A 12,594-nucleotide genomic window follows, 5' to 3' on the forward strand; every position below is an offset into this window, starting at 1 on the left:
TTCAAGAAAGCAGCTCCATCACCACCTTCTCAAGGGCAATTCAAGATGGGCAACAAATGCTGGCCTTTTGCCAATGACACACACATCTCATGAAAGAATGAAAAAAACCTGCTCTCGCTATGTCCCAATCCCACAAGTACAATTTGTGTGACTGCAAGAGGAGCAGAAATAAACTGGATCCAGATTCTGCCCCACACATTGGACCCTCCCAACCAGGGTAATATCCAACTTGCACAGTATCCTTGCCAGAACACAATAAACTGACGGTCAGTAATATTTGCAAAAGGACATTCATTTCAATGAGGATTATTCCATTGCAAAATGCCAGTACAAAATATTAAACAAAGCTAAATTCTGTACTTAATTAGAAATTGGGATCACCATGGATTCACATCAATGAAAACGTTTGTATTATCTCCATATCAGATCTTAATAGTTGCCCTCAGGAGAATATGGACAAACCAAAGGTCTGTCAAGTATGTACATACTAATCTAACAATCAATATGGTGATTCATGTACTCATGAGATACAGTTGAATGCACAATTAAGTGTTAATCTGATCCTAGTTGCTAATTAGTCACTAATTGAACAACAAATGAAACATTAGTCACTAACCTGCTAATCGCTTACTAATTAGTCATCAGGTCAAATGCTGATTGGCCACTAATTATTTTTTTTGACAGGTCACTAATTATTTTAGCATTGTATGTAGTTTATGCTGAAACTACATACAATGCTAAAATAATTCTTTAGTCATTTAAATTGAGATTCAAATCTGACTCCCAAAGCAAAGCCTCTATGTTACTTTACATTGCTATGGTAATAAATTGTGTATGACTGGAAGCTGTGGCTCTGTTTTCATTTACAGACCAGGACTGGAAATCCAATAGCAAAGGAGCTAATTCAATATGTTTAAAGAGTGGAATAGTTACTGTTTTATATCAGCACTGATCTGTAAACACTGTATTGTGTACAACTTGTAATATCTGATAGCAGAAACGGTTATTGGAAAAAATTAACAGTGAATAGTTCTTTTTTATTCATTCATGGGATGTCACTGGCTGGACCAGCAATTGTTGCCCATCCCTAAATGCCCTTGAATTGAGTGGCTTGCTAATCCATTTCAGAGGACATTTTAAGAGTCAACTGCATTGCTGTGGAGCTGGAGCCAAATGTAAGCCAGATCAGGTAGGGATGGCAGATTTCCTTCCCTCAAGGATATTAGTGAACCAGATGTATTTTTATAGCTGCCACTAAAGTTTTCTTTTAATTCCAGATGTTTTATTGAATCCACGTTTCACCATCTGCTGTGGTGGGATTTGAACCTGGATCCCCACAGCATTACCCTGAGTCTCTGGATTACTAGTCCAATGACAATACCACCGCTACCCCCTAAGCTCCCACGTTTTCAGAGACAGCAGTGGAATGGCACTGACCGGATCTCTCGAGAGCCAGAATAGACTGGGTGGGCCCATCCTGTGTCCTAGTCATAACTGCAATTACAGAGTGTCACTAATGTTCAGTAAGTCAAAGTATTTGTGTTGTTGTCACAATAAAGTTCTCTACCCACCACCAAAATGTTCTATCCTTTTTGTTCTAACCCTGTAAATGATGTGGTTTTGCTGTGTTTGGAAGTGCGAGCCTATGGACTTTCATGATCTGGAGTGCACTCCTTGAAATGGCAGTGAAAGTAGATTCAATAATAACTGCCCAAAGGGCAATTGCACAGATACTTGAAAAGAAAACTGACAGGATTTTGGAGAATGAGCAGGAGGGTGATACTTGAGATAACTTTTTCAAAGAGGTGGGACAGACCTGATGGACTGAATGGCCTCCTTCTGTACTATATGATTCTATTTTCTAATTTATTTAAAATAATGTTCAATAGATACTTCCCCAGTCTGTATCCAAGAGCAGAATACTCACAGATGTCATGGAGTGAAATTTGGAAACACTTTTATATGCAAAGGAATTTTGGAATACATTTCTGTAAACCATATTTGATACAAGATCAATTGTACATTTAAAATTGAGAGTAATCGATTTTTATTATCCAAAGGTATTAAGGAAAATGGAGCAAAGGGATTGTGTGGAGTTAGGTCACAGGTCAGCCATGAATTCATTGAATGGTGGCACAGGTTCGAGGGGCTAAATGGTCTTTTCATGTTTCTATGTTTCGGTGAGAGAACTGGAATCATGGATTGGTTTGCTCACTCATCATTATTCGCCGAGGTTCACCTCTAAAAGATGACAACTCTGTGGATTGAAATGATTTTCGCAGTGTCTGATTGACATATCAACTATCCACCGAATATTGCTGCGGGCCATGCTTTGCAATGACCTGCTTTTAGTGAAGGACTTCTATTGTTAAATTGTACACTGGTAATTTGTTAACCTTGTACTGTACTTGGGATTTTGTTGAATACATGCCTTGTCATATGCATTTTCAGCTTGCTAAACTTGAGACTGAAGGCAATCTGTACAGAAATTGGAACTTGTGGCATTGAAGATGAACTGATTAGAGCTTGAGTACAAACAGCTTATGAACTGTCAAGGTGATGTGAATTATAACAGTAACTGACATCACTAAGATTGAATGTTAAATACTTGAATGCTTTGAGCTGTTATGATGCACAGAACATGGGCACATAATTTGCAAGGGAGATGAATGGAAAATTGGAAGAAAAAGTTCCGTAAGCTACTCTTGCACATCTGGTTGATGCTGGAATAGACCTGGGAATAACACAGCTGCTCAGTTACATAGCATGACCATGGTGTATAGTGCCAAGAAAGCCAGGAATATTAGAGATATTGAAATAACACATGGATATTGCAAATATTACTGATAGCGTGGAGCAAAGTTTGTTGTGTTTAGTTGCTGAAAAAAAAGTTATGTTTAACTTTGGTATGTCCAAATACAGATACATTTTATTAGTAAAGCACTTAAGAAAATCTGATAATTGTATAGCTGCCTGTTAATTGCAAAGTCAGTTTGGGAGAAATATAGCTGTCTGTAATTTTCTGACTCTAGGTCTGAGAACCCAGCATTTCACTTATTCTGTCAGCCTTGACTCAGTGGTAGCAGTCTTGCTTCTCAAGGTCATGGGTTGAAGTCCCAATCCAGTTACAAGGGGGTTGAATTTTACGTGCCCCCGACAGATGTGTTTCCCGCAGGGAGGGACACACAAAACCGGGCAGGTGCCCATCTCACCACCTTCTACCCAATCCCAAGCTCTCCCGCACAATGTGAGTGGCAGGCTGGTGCCAAAATTGGCAGTCCACCCATCATATTTAAATGAATAATCACGCTTGCAGTGGGCAGCCAGGTGGGAGCGAGGAGACTGATTTCTTAACTCAGATGCCTAAAGGGTGGGAAGAAAGTGGGGAGGGGTCATGCTTTGGTGGCTGCCCTTTGCCAATCATGAAGCGCCACCCTCCCTCCCACCTTAGGTTGAACCGTTCCATCCTTCCTACCCATTCCCTCCCTTAAGTCCGAGAGCCAGGGGCACTGCTGCTCCAGGGAACCATGGGATGTTTTCTTCTCCTGTCAGCAGGGCAGCTGCCACTGATGCCTTCCTGGTTTGATGAAACTGCCAGCCAATGAGGGGCAGGAGTCCCATTAGGCTCTCTCCAGTCCATCCTGCAGTGCTTTATGGCTGTGTGACAGGTCGGTGTGGAGATGTCAGTTTCATGCCGACATTGTTTCGAGGGGATGGGGTGGGCATGCTGTCCACAACCCCCCTACTTCATCCCAGTATTGTCCAGCCCATGATATGCAGACATAATCTACACTGACACTTCAGAACAGTGCTGCACTATTGGAGTCACTATCTTTTGAAATGAGGCATTAAGTTAAGACCCTGTCTGTCCTCTCAGATGGGTATAAAAATATTCCATGCACTTTTCAAAAAGGAACAGCGAGTTCTTCCAGTATCCTGCCTAATATTTATCACTAAAACAGATGACTGCTATTTATGTAAACCGCCTGCCATGCTTGCTCACATTACAGCAGTGACTACACCTCAAAAGTCATTACTTGCTTATAAAGTGTCCTAGAACATCCTGAGATGAAAGGCTCACGTTCAGGTTCATTCACTTTCTAAAGGTTGTTTCGTCTCTTGTATTTTGAGTTGTGACATTTGAAGACTGATAGCAACCCAGCCTGGCAGGCTGAAGCTAACAGAGGGAGAGGTTGGGGGTGTGGGGGAGGGAGGTGGGGGGGGGGGGGGGGGGCGGGCGGGGGGATTGAAGGAATGGGAAAGATAAGGGTTTGCACTTAAAATGGCAATTGAGTTTTATCTGCACTGTCTTTACACAGGACCTGAGCAGGCTAGATGGAGAGAACACTTAGAAACCAACAGGGTTTTAGATGCAAATTGGGATCTGCTGATTGTCAGGAAGCATTGCTGCTTCTCTGCCAGCCCTATTGGTCATAACAGGCCCAAAATAGGAAGTGGTTTTTGTTTATTTCTTGTTTCTCTCTGGGTCAGTAATACTATTTCGGGCCCCATGGAGAAGCCTTAGGTTCCACTGCCCCAGGCTTCCCTCCCTCTCTCTCCAACCATGAGGCTCCTCAGAACTGCCCCGAAACCTGAGCACCAAGAGCATCCCTTTGGGTCATCTATGGCAGCTTCTTGTCACCTGTCATCCTGCTCCGTCCCACTGGTTAGCTTCTACATCTGGAGGCCGAGTGACAGGGTCTATTCAGTTGAGGCCCAGGGGTTTCAGTCTTGTGATTGCGGGTAGGTTGATAATAGGAATCCTTCACTAAAGCTGGTCTTTCTTTAGTCATGATGAACAGCCAATATACTGCACTATAGAGTTGCGAATTCGTGGCTGCTGCCTGTGTTTTGTAAGTATTGAATTCCTCTTCTCAGTTGTGGGGAGATACCGAGAATAGTCTGACCCATCCTATGTTGCTGTAAGAGGCATTGGCTGGGGGGCCTTGAAACAGATCAGATGTCCTTCCTCTTGGCAGAGGCTGAATCAAGGCAGGTGGAGACTAAGAATAGGAGAACAAAACAAAGTCTAAATCCAAAAATAAACAATGTTTAATCAGTCTCACTGCTTTCTCAAACTTTTGACAATTGTAGGAGCGAGTGGAAAAATGATCAGGTCTGCTCAAACTTGTAGTGACAAAAAATATATTGCAACATGATGAGAGCTATTAGCATTAAGGGATAGATCTTGCATTATATTTTTTCATAATTTCAGGACACTGTGTATGTGACTATATTTTATCAAATGTCTCAAAATACCAAGAGGGTGCAAAGTTGCATTTCACAGACATGAACACACCTACAGCTTTGAAAGAAACCTTGATGTGTAATTTGCAAAATTACACACGCTTTTTCAGGACTGAAAATAAACTCCAGATAGAAATTAGATGCATGCCTGAGGTGTCCAGTAAAATATGATCCCAGATACTGGAAAACATAGGCACACCTGCTTAAAATCTCAGAGATGTCAATTCTGAGGTTGGAACACAACTATTGATGTTGACCTTTGAACCACTAAGGATACATCAGTACACCCTAATTACCAAGAAATTGGTGTTTACAATCCTCATATTAAAAAATATAGCACTGAGAAATAACTCCCTTCAACACAACTATCTTGTTAGAAAAATAATACTGCAACAGGGCAGGCACTTTGCACTATTGAGAAAGTTAGAGCTGCATCACAAATACAACTCTGAATATAATGAACTGATGGTGTGATTCATACCACTGAACCATTCCAAGTAAGTTATCAGATCATTCCTTCGCTATAGAATTACATACGAATTACATACATACGAATTACAACATGGATACAGGCCATCTGGCAATTCTTGTTGGAGTTTAGTCTTTCTCCCTTCAATTTCATTTTCCATATGTTATAGTCATTTTACTTGATTCAAAGCGTTGCACTTTCTTGTCCTCCTGTCACTTTCCAATAAGCATATGGCTATCTGCTTGAAATTAGCTAATCAATATTCCATTTGATTATTGATCTCCCCAGTTTGAACATAACTATCAAAAGATCCTAATTCTGTGCCGCGTGACTTCCCACTGAAGTCAATCCTCTGCAGCAGATTCCCCAGCAGTGGGGCGGCGAGCCATGCAAAACGGTGTAGACTTTGGCCGGACTGGAAGATCCAGTTGGTGGCCAATGGCTCGCTGTACCTGCTGCGGGAAAGCCCATCACAGGGGGACTAGAAAATCTCGGCTATCATCTTTAATACATTATTACAGCTGTTCTATAAATCTCTTCACATGACTCAAGCACCAAGTTTAAACTGTCATTGGCATATATAAACAGCTTACCAGTCAGTCCCACATTGATTTCAAGATATAATCAGTTGCGGTTTCGGGGAATCAATTTAATCAAAGTTTGATTGAATAATTTTCAAGATCACAAGATTAATACGATTGAGGGTAGTAATTTGATTCAGCTTAGTTCACTCATCCAGAAAAAGCCTACAGCTCTCCCAACACCCCATTCCTGTTTAAATAATTCCAACGTTTTTACTTCCACTGTTCCACCAGACATCCAACCTCAGTATTAATCACTCTTTGTATAAAGAGCTATTTCCAAACATTGGTCCTAAATTTGCATTTTGTTTAAAATTGCCTCCCCTTTCCCAAATTTTGCAATTTAAATTGAAACAATTTTCCACATTTATCAGTATCACATTTTGTATAGCTATAAAAAATACTATGAGTAATCTCTTTTAAACCTGATAAAATTTGTTTTATATATGGTTAGGGAAACAGGCATGAGAGGCCATCAAGACAGAAGCACACATTAATTTAACATTAAAAGCAGAGCTTTTTTTCATTAATTGAAGGTAAATTAAATATTCAATACCATACCTTAAAAGAGATGGCATTTTGCACAGCTCCAATTCAGCCTTGACACACTTGATGGTTCTGAAGAGAAATCATAAAATAAAATATATGAAGAAACATATTTTTGTCCAAGGTGCTAACCATAGCTGAAAGCAAATTTTAAAAATATTAGCATATACCTCATGGGCCATTAACCAGTCTCTCAAGTGTACTCCTTTTGTATTACTAGTGCAACTCATTTATGGATGTGCCTTAGGCTTTTGCTTCAGTGACCCTTACAAATGAAAGTTGCACTTTCTTTATATATTGGAATGTTGAAATTAATGTCTATCTGTTCGATTTGGCTTATATCACTATGGGAAACATAGGCCACAGGCAGATGACCCTGATGGGTTATAGAAATGTAATGTGGCAGGTGACCTCAATTTGTCCATGGCAGAAATACATTCCTTGACTTAACATGGGCTAATGATGACTTTGATCTCTTTGCCTTTTGACTTAAAGCCACAGGGCCTTGTTAATAAATACCATTTACAAAATTCTTTCACTATATCTGCTTTGTTAAAATAAATGGTGGTTAATACATGTATATTCTGGTTATTTTTCCAGAATCTTAAAATTCTATATCCATATTATTAATCCTCCTATTGACTCACTAAGATTATTCATTGACTAGAAAAATTTGTAGAGTTAGCTGATTTTAGCCAGAGGAATAGTAATGGTCCTAAGATTGGCCCCCTGGGTTAGAAAAATTCTGTTCCAAATTGCTGTCCAGTGACTTCTGCTGGAAGATTTGCAATGATCAGCGGAAGACAGAATCATGTCCTGCTTTGATGCTCTTGCTGGTCAAGGCACCAACTAAAACTTACTATCAAGGTTCCACATAAAGTTTCACATAAACATAACCAAATATTGGTTGTAATAAACCTTGACTGCTTGAGTGAATATTGAATCTGTAAGCTGTGAGGAGTCAGCTTTCGGAAAAGGAAGAAAATTGGGGAAGGGAGAAAACTGTTGAGGAAGCTATTGATTCAATCCCAGCTGCCTATGGTCCATGTCTGGCCCTGTGAATCTGTTGCTAACAGAGATTCAATGTGCAGAAAGTAGAACAAATTAACCCTCAAATTGCAGCCAAACATATATGAAAGATAGCAGAAGTTATGGTAAAGAATATAACATTGTGGATTGGATGAACTTTATTCTCAATTAATTATGAAGAACAGCCAATGATTTATCAGTAGAAATATAGTATTTGGTTAAACATTACAAACTGGACAAAACCACAGCTTTTTAAAGATTATCCTTCTACTTTTAGTAATATAATAGATTAGATTCATAAAATGGTTGCAACACAGGAGGAGGACATTCAGTTGAGTCCGTGCAGGCACTCTGCAAGAATGGTTTAGCCTGGTCCCACTTCCCAGTTCTTACCTTCATAGAAATAAATCATAGAAACCCTACAGTACAGAAAGAGGCCATTCGGCCCATCGAGTCTGCACCGACCACAATCTCACCCAGACCCTACCCCCATATCCCTACATATTTTACTCACTAATCCCTCTAACCTACGCATTTAAGGACACTAAGGGGCAATTTTAACATGGCCAATCAACCTAACCCACACATCTTTAGACTGTGGGAGGAAACCGGAGCACCCAGAGGAAACCCACGCAGACACGAGGAGAATGTGCAAACTCCACACAGATAGTGACCCAAGCCGGGAATCGAACCCAGGACCCTGGAGCTGTGAAGCAGCAGTGCTAACCACTGTGCTACCGTGTCGCCACCTTGTAACCCTGCAATTTATTTTCCCTTCAGGTGCTAATCTAATTCCCCATTGAAAGCCAGGTTGGTTTCTGCCAATGGGAACAATTTCTCAAAATAGGGGCATGGTTAGGAGTCAATGCAGTGCTGACCTCCATACTGTGTATTTATCCCAATGTAACTCCCTGCTGGGTCAGAATTTGCTTCCTTTATTACAGGCCTGAATATGGCACTCTGTGCAAGCGTATTTGAACTAGAGGCACAATTTATTTAGAAATGAATCGTTCCTGACTATTCAATCGTGTTTGTTCCTCACAAGCACAAGATATAAACTGGATAGTTGAACAAAAGTTTAGCTTGCAATTAACTGGATTATTCAACAACAAAAATAACTTGCATTTATATAACGTCTTAAGTTAGTGGAGGAATTGCACATGAATCTGTGATCCAGTAACACTTTTTTGATGTAATTATTTATGAAGACCTGAAAGTTTTCACAGGCCAACTTTTACAACCTTAAAGAAAAAAACAGAGCAACTGTAAACAATACTTCTAGTAATTGTACTGATGCTTAAAGATCCTGCTGCTCCAGCTCTTTGGAGATCAACAATATTGAAAAGGAAGTCACAGTTTGAATTAAATTGTAAGAAGGTAACTTGCACAGAAAACATTTTTGCAACAATAGTAAATTTTTGATTCTTCTTTAATGGGTTATGGGTTTAAGTCCCACTCCTGAAACTTGAGCATTAAAATCTGGGTTGACATTTCAGTGTGGTACTGGGGAAATACGTTGGCCACAGTTCTCCGATGTCGTTCACCCCGCCATCACTGTCAGCAAGAATGGAGAATTTGGCGCCCAGCCAAATCTCCATTCACAGCAGCTTAACCGGAGAATCCCAGGATGAGGTTGGAGAATCTCGGCCGTTGCCTTTCAGATGTGACGTTAAACATCATACAAAAAATGAATGATAAAACCTGCTTCTTATTTCCTGCTTTGCTGCCTGTGAGAATTCTTCAGTGTGAATGACTGCTTAACCTCATTGATGGCACCATCATTATTGGATGCCAGAGATCCCATAAAGAGAAGTTAATATAAATTGTGTATCTTTGATTGTTGGAGCTCCTCAAGGCAGTGCCTTAGGTCCAATCACTTTCAGCTGCTTCATCAATGACATTCCCATGTCAGAAGTGTGGGGTGTTCACTAATGGTTGCACAACCGGTGGTTCCATTTGGAATTCTTCGGATACTGAAGCTGCCTGTATTGTACTGGATGATATTCAGGCTTGGACTGAGAGGTGGCAAGTAACATTCACACCACAAAAGTATCAGGCAATGACCACCTCCAAGAAGAGGAAGTCTAACTATCATGGGCACTCATTACTATCATGGAATCCCTCAAAATCCACACTGCCGAGCTCGCTAGAGCATTGTAGTCAGTTTTCTTTGAGGTCAAAGGCGAGCACTATCACTTTCACCACTGACTTCAGAATCTAGGTTAATATTTCTGCGAGCCTGCTTGTTTTGACTCTGTCATCATTAAATAGGATAATGTTGAGCTCACATCTATGTTGGGACCAGCCAACATTATGCAAGAGGCATGAAACACATTTTCAGTTTGGTCTGTCCACCTCCTTCAAGGCCAGCCACCTTTAGTTTTAATATTCATCTAGGCCAGTGTTAAACAAATAAACCCCCCACAAAGCTGTGAAACAGTGATATTGTTAATGTCTTTATGGCAATCCTTTCATAATTATATGATGCAGGTCAGAGCTCTATTCTTTTCAATGCAACCTCTTTAGATCCAGCTTTTTGGATTGTTGAGTTGGGACTCTTGTCCGTGCCTATGGTGACTATCTCCTAAGACACTTACACAATTATGTATGTTGTGCACTTAAATATTGTCAGTATCACAGCCTGGAAAATCCAATGGTTTATAAAGACTGAAAAATAAAAATAAACCAGACTGCTCCAAATTTTGGGGAATTACAGTGGAATGAAAGAGCAGAAACTGGCTATTGCCTAAAAGATTATGAGCCTCCTCCCGTGAACCAGAATCATATAGATTAAATGGCTGCACACACACTAAATTACAGCATTATCAGTGTAACCAGCAACGAGAAATGCTTCATGCAGTTTTATTTTTCAGAATACATCTGTAAAAAGCATTTTTAATGCAAATTTCTACAGCATGTTTCTAATATCTGGATCTACTACAGTTCGCCCACCGCCACAGCAGGTCCACAGGAGACACCATCTCCCTGACCCTGCACTCAACCCTGGAACACCTAGATAACAAAGACACCTATGTCAGACTCCTATTTACTGACTACAGCTCAGCCTTCAACGCCATTATTCCTACAAAACTCATCTCCAAACTCCGTGGCCTGGGGCTCAGCTCCTTCTTCTGCAACTGGATCCTGAACTTCCTAACCCAAAGACCACAATCAGTAAGGATAGGCAACAACACCTCCTCCACGATCATCCTCAACACCGGTGCCACACAAGGCTGTGTCCTCAACCCCTTACTATACTATATGTCTCCGTGCTCAGGTCCCCATCCCTCTTGCCACTTTAGTTTAAACCTTCCCCTACAGTACTAGCAAATACCCCATAAAGATATTGGTTCTGGTCCTGCTGGCTGCAACCTATCCAGCTTGTAAAGATCTCATGTTCCCAGAATTGGTCCCTATGCCTCAGGAATCTCATAGCCACCTTTAACTTTGGTGGAGTTATTTTTTACATTCCACTGAATGTTTGCTGGGCATGTCTAGGTGAAATTAAAATTGCATTTTAACATCTGATTATGAATCATAGAATGCCAAAGCCATAAAAAATAAACAGAATTGATTTTTAGAAATTCCATTGGATTTTGGGTACTTCGGTTGGAGACATAATAAGCAGAAACAAAATAAAATCTCAGGAATGTGAGAACTGTATGACCCAATTTTGTTTGAAATACATTCAGATTTCTAAAAATAAAACAAGCGCTTCATTGCCTATTGATGTCTGCTTGATTTGCTGTACGCCAACCCCAAAACAAAAGCTCATTGTTCACAAAAAAATCCTTGTCTGAAGCTGGTGGCCTATTCAACTGCTGTGCACTCCTAATGCATTTTGGCAGTCAACTACAATTCATCTCCTGGAGGATAAGTGAAGGCAGCGACCAGTATTTTGTGACAGAACCACATGAGGGTGGTGACTGAGAAGCGAGTCCACGTAGAACTGCAAATATGGCAGAATCCAGTTGTACCCAACTGACTGACATGAATAAAAATAGTTGCTGATCAAAAAGCTTGATTATCAAGAGCTCCTATTCATATAAGTTTCTTGGAGTCTGTGTGTTGTGAATTTTCACAATTTGTCACTTGTAGAATTTTCACATGGCATTCACAAAGCGTCACTTGGCATAGATTTCACTTTGTTGTAGAATGGAAACCAGCGCAGATCAGCACGTGTGCAGCATTTACAAAGCTCTGCCAACTGGGAGACTCAAGAAAACATTGTTAGAGATGATTCCCTTTAAATAGATACAGACAGTATCAAAAGTTATAGCAAATTCCTAAGGTTTACTGATGATGCAGGAACACTACACCCCATACAGGGAAAGGCACATTCAGTTAGTTTGTTTCCTGGAGCTGTTGCATATCAAAGAATTAGAAAACATGCAGGTGAATCTCTGTGACTAGTTGAAAATTTCTGGACAGGGCTTTTTCTATGTGTTAACAATCTTTCATATATTGATTTGCACCTTTCTTGGTGTCTGCAATTACCCATTTTAGTTGAAAGCTTGGGGAATTTCTTGCCCAAGCTTTCTGTGGCCCACTATCTGTGGTCTCTCTATAGTCCTTTGTCTGCCCACAGTTTCTTCTGATGATTGCTTACACGAGATTGTCCACTTTACAAGAGAGCAAAACTAATTTTTGACAGTAACGTTAAGCATATGATACTGAATGAGCAGCTTATTTTACAGTCTGCCTCAATCTCTTTTCCATTGA

At 40.4% G+C, this 12,594-nt stretch overlaps 1 protein-coding gene across 2 annotated transcripts in view; it reads right to left on the reverse strand.

Annotated features, from left to right (window-relative positions):
- ppp2r3a (protein phosphatase 2, regulatory subunit B'', alpha) overlaps positions 1-12,594 on the reverse strand; it is a 376,640-nt gene that overhangs the window by 265,330 nt on the left and 98,716 nt on the right. For both annotated transcript variants that reach the window (XM_078209070.1, XM_078209069.1), the window contains exon 2: positions 6,859-6,915. The gene's annotated coding sequence lies outside the window, so the exon portion shown is untranslated. The remainder of the gene's footprint in view (positions 1-6,858; positions 6,916-12,594) is intronic.

Source organism: Mustelus asterias, chromosome 3, assembly GCF_964213995.1.
Source record: "Mustelus asterias chromosome 3, sMusAst1.hap1.1, whole genome shotgun sequence".
In the NCBI taxonomy this organism is placed as follows: domain Eukaryota; kingdom Metazoa; phylum Chordata; class Chondrichthyes; order Carcharhiniformes; family Triakidae; genus Mustelus; species Mustelus asterias.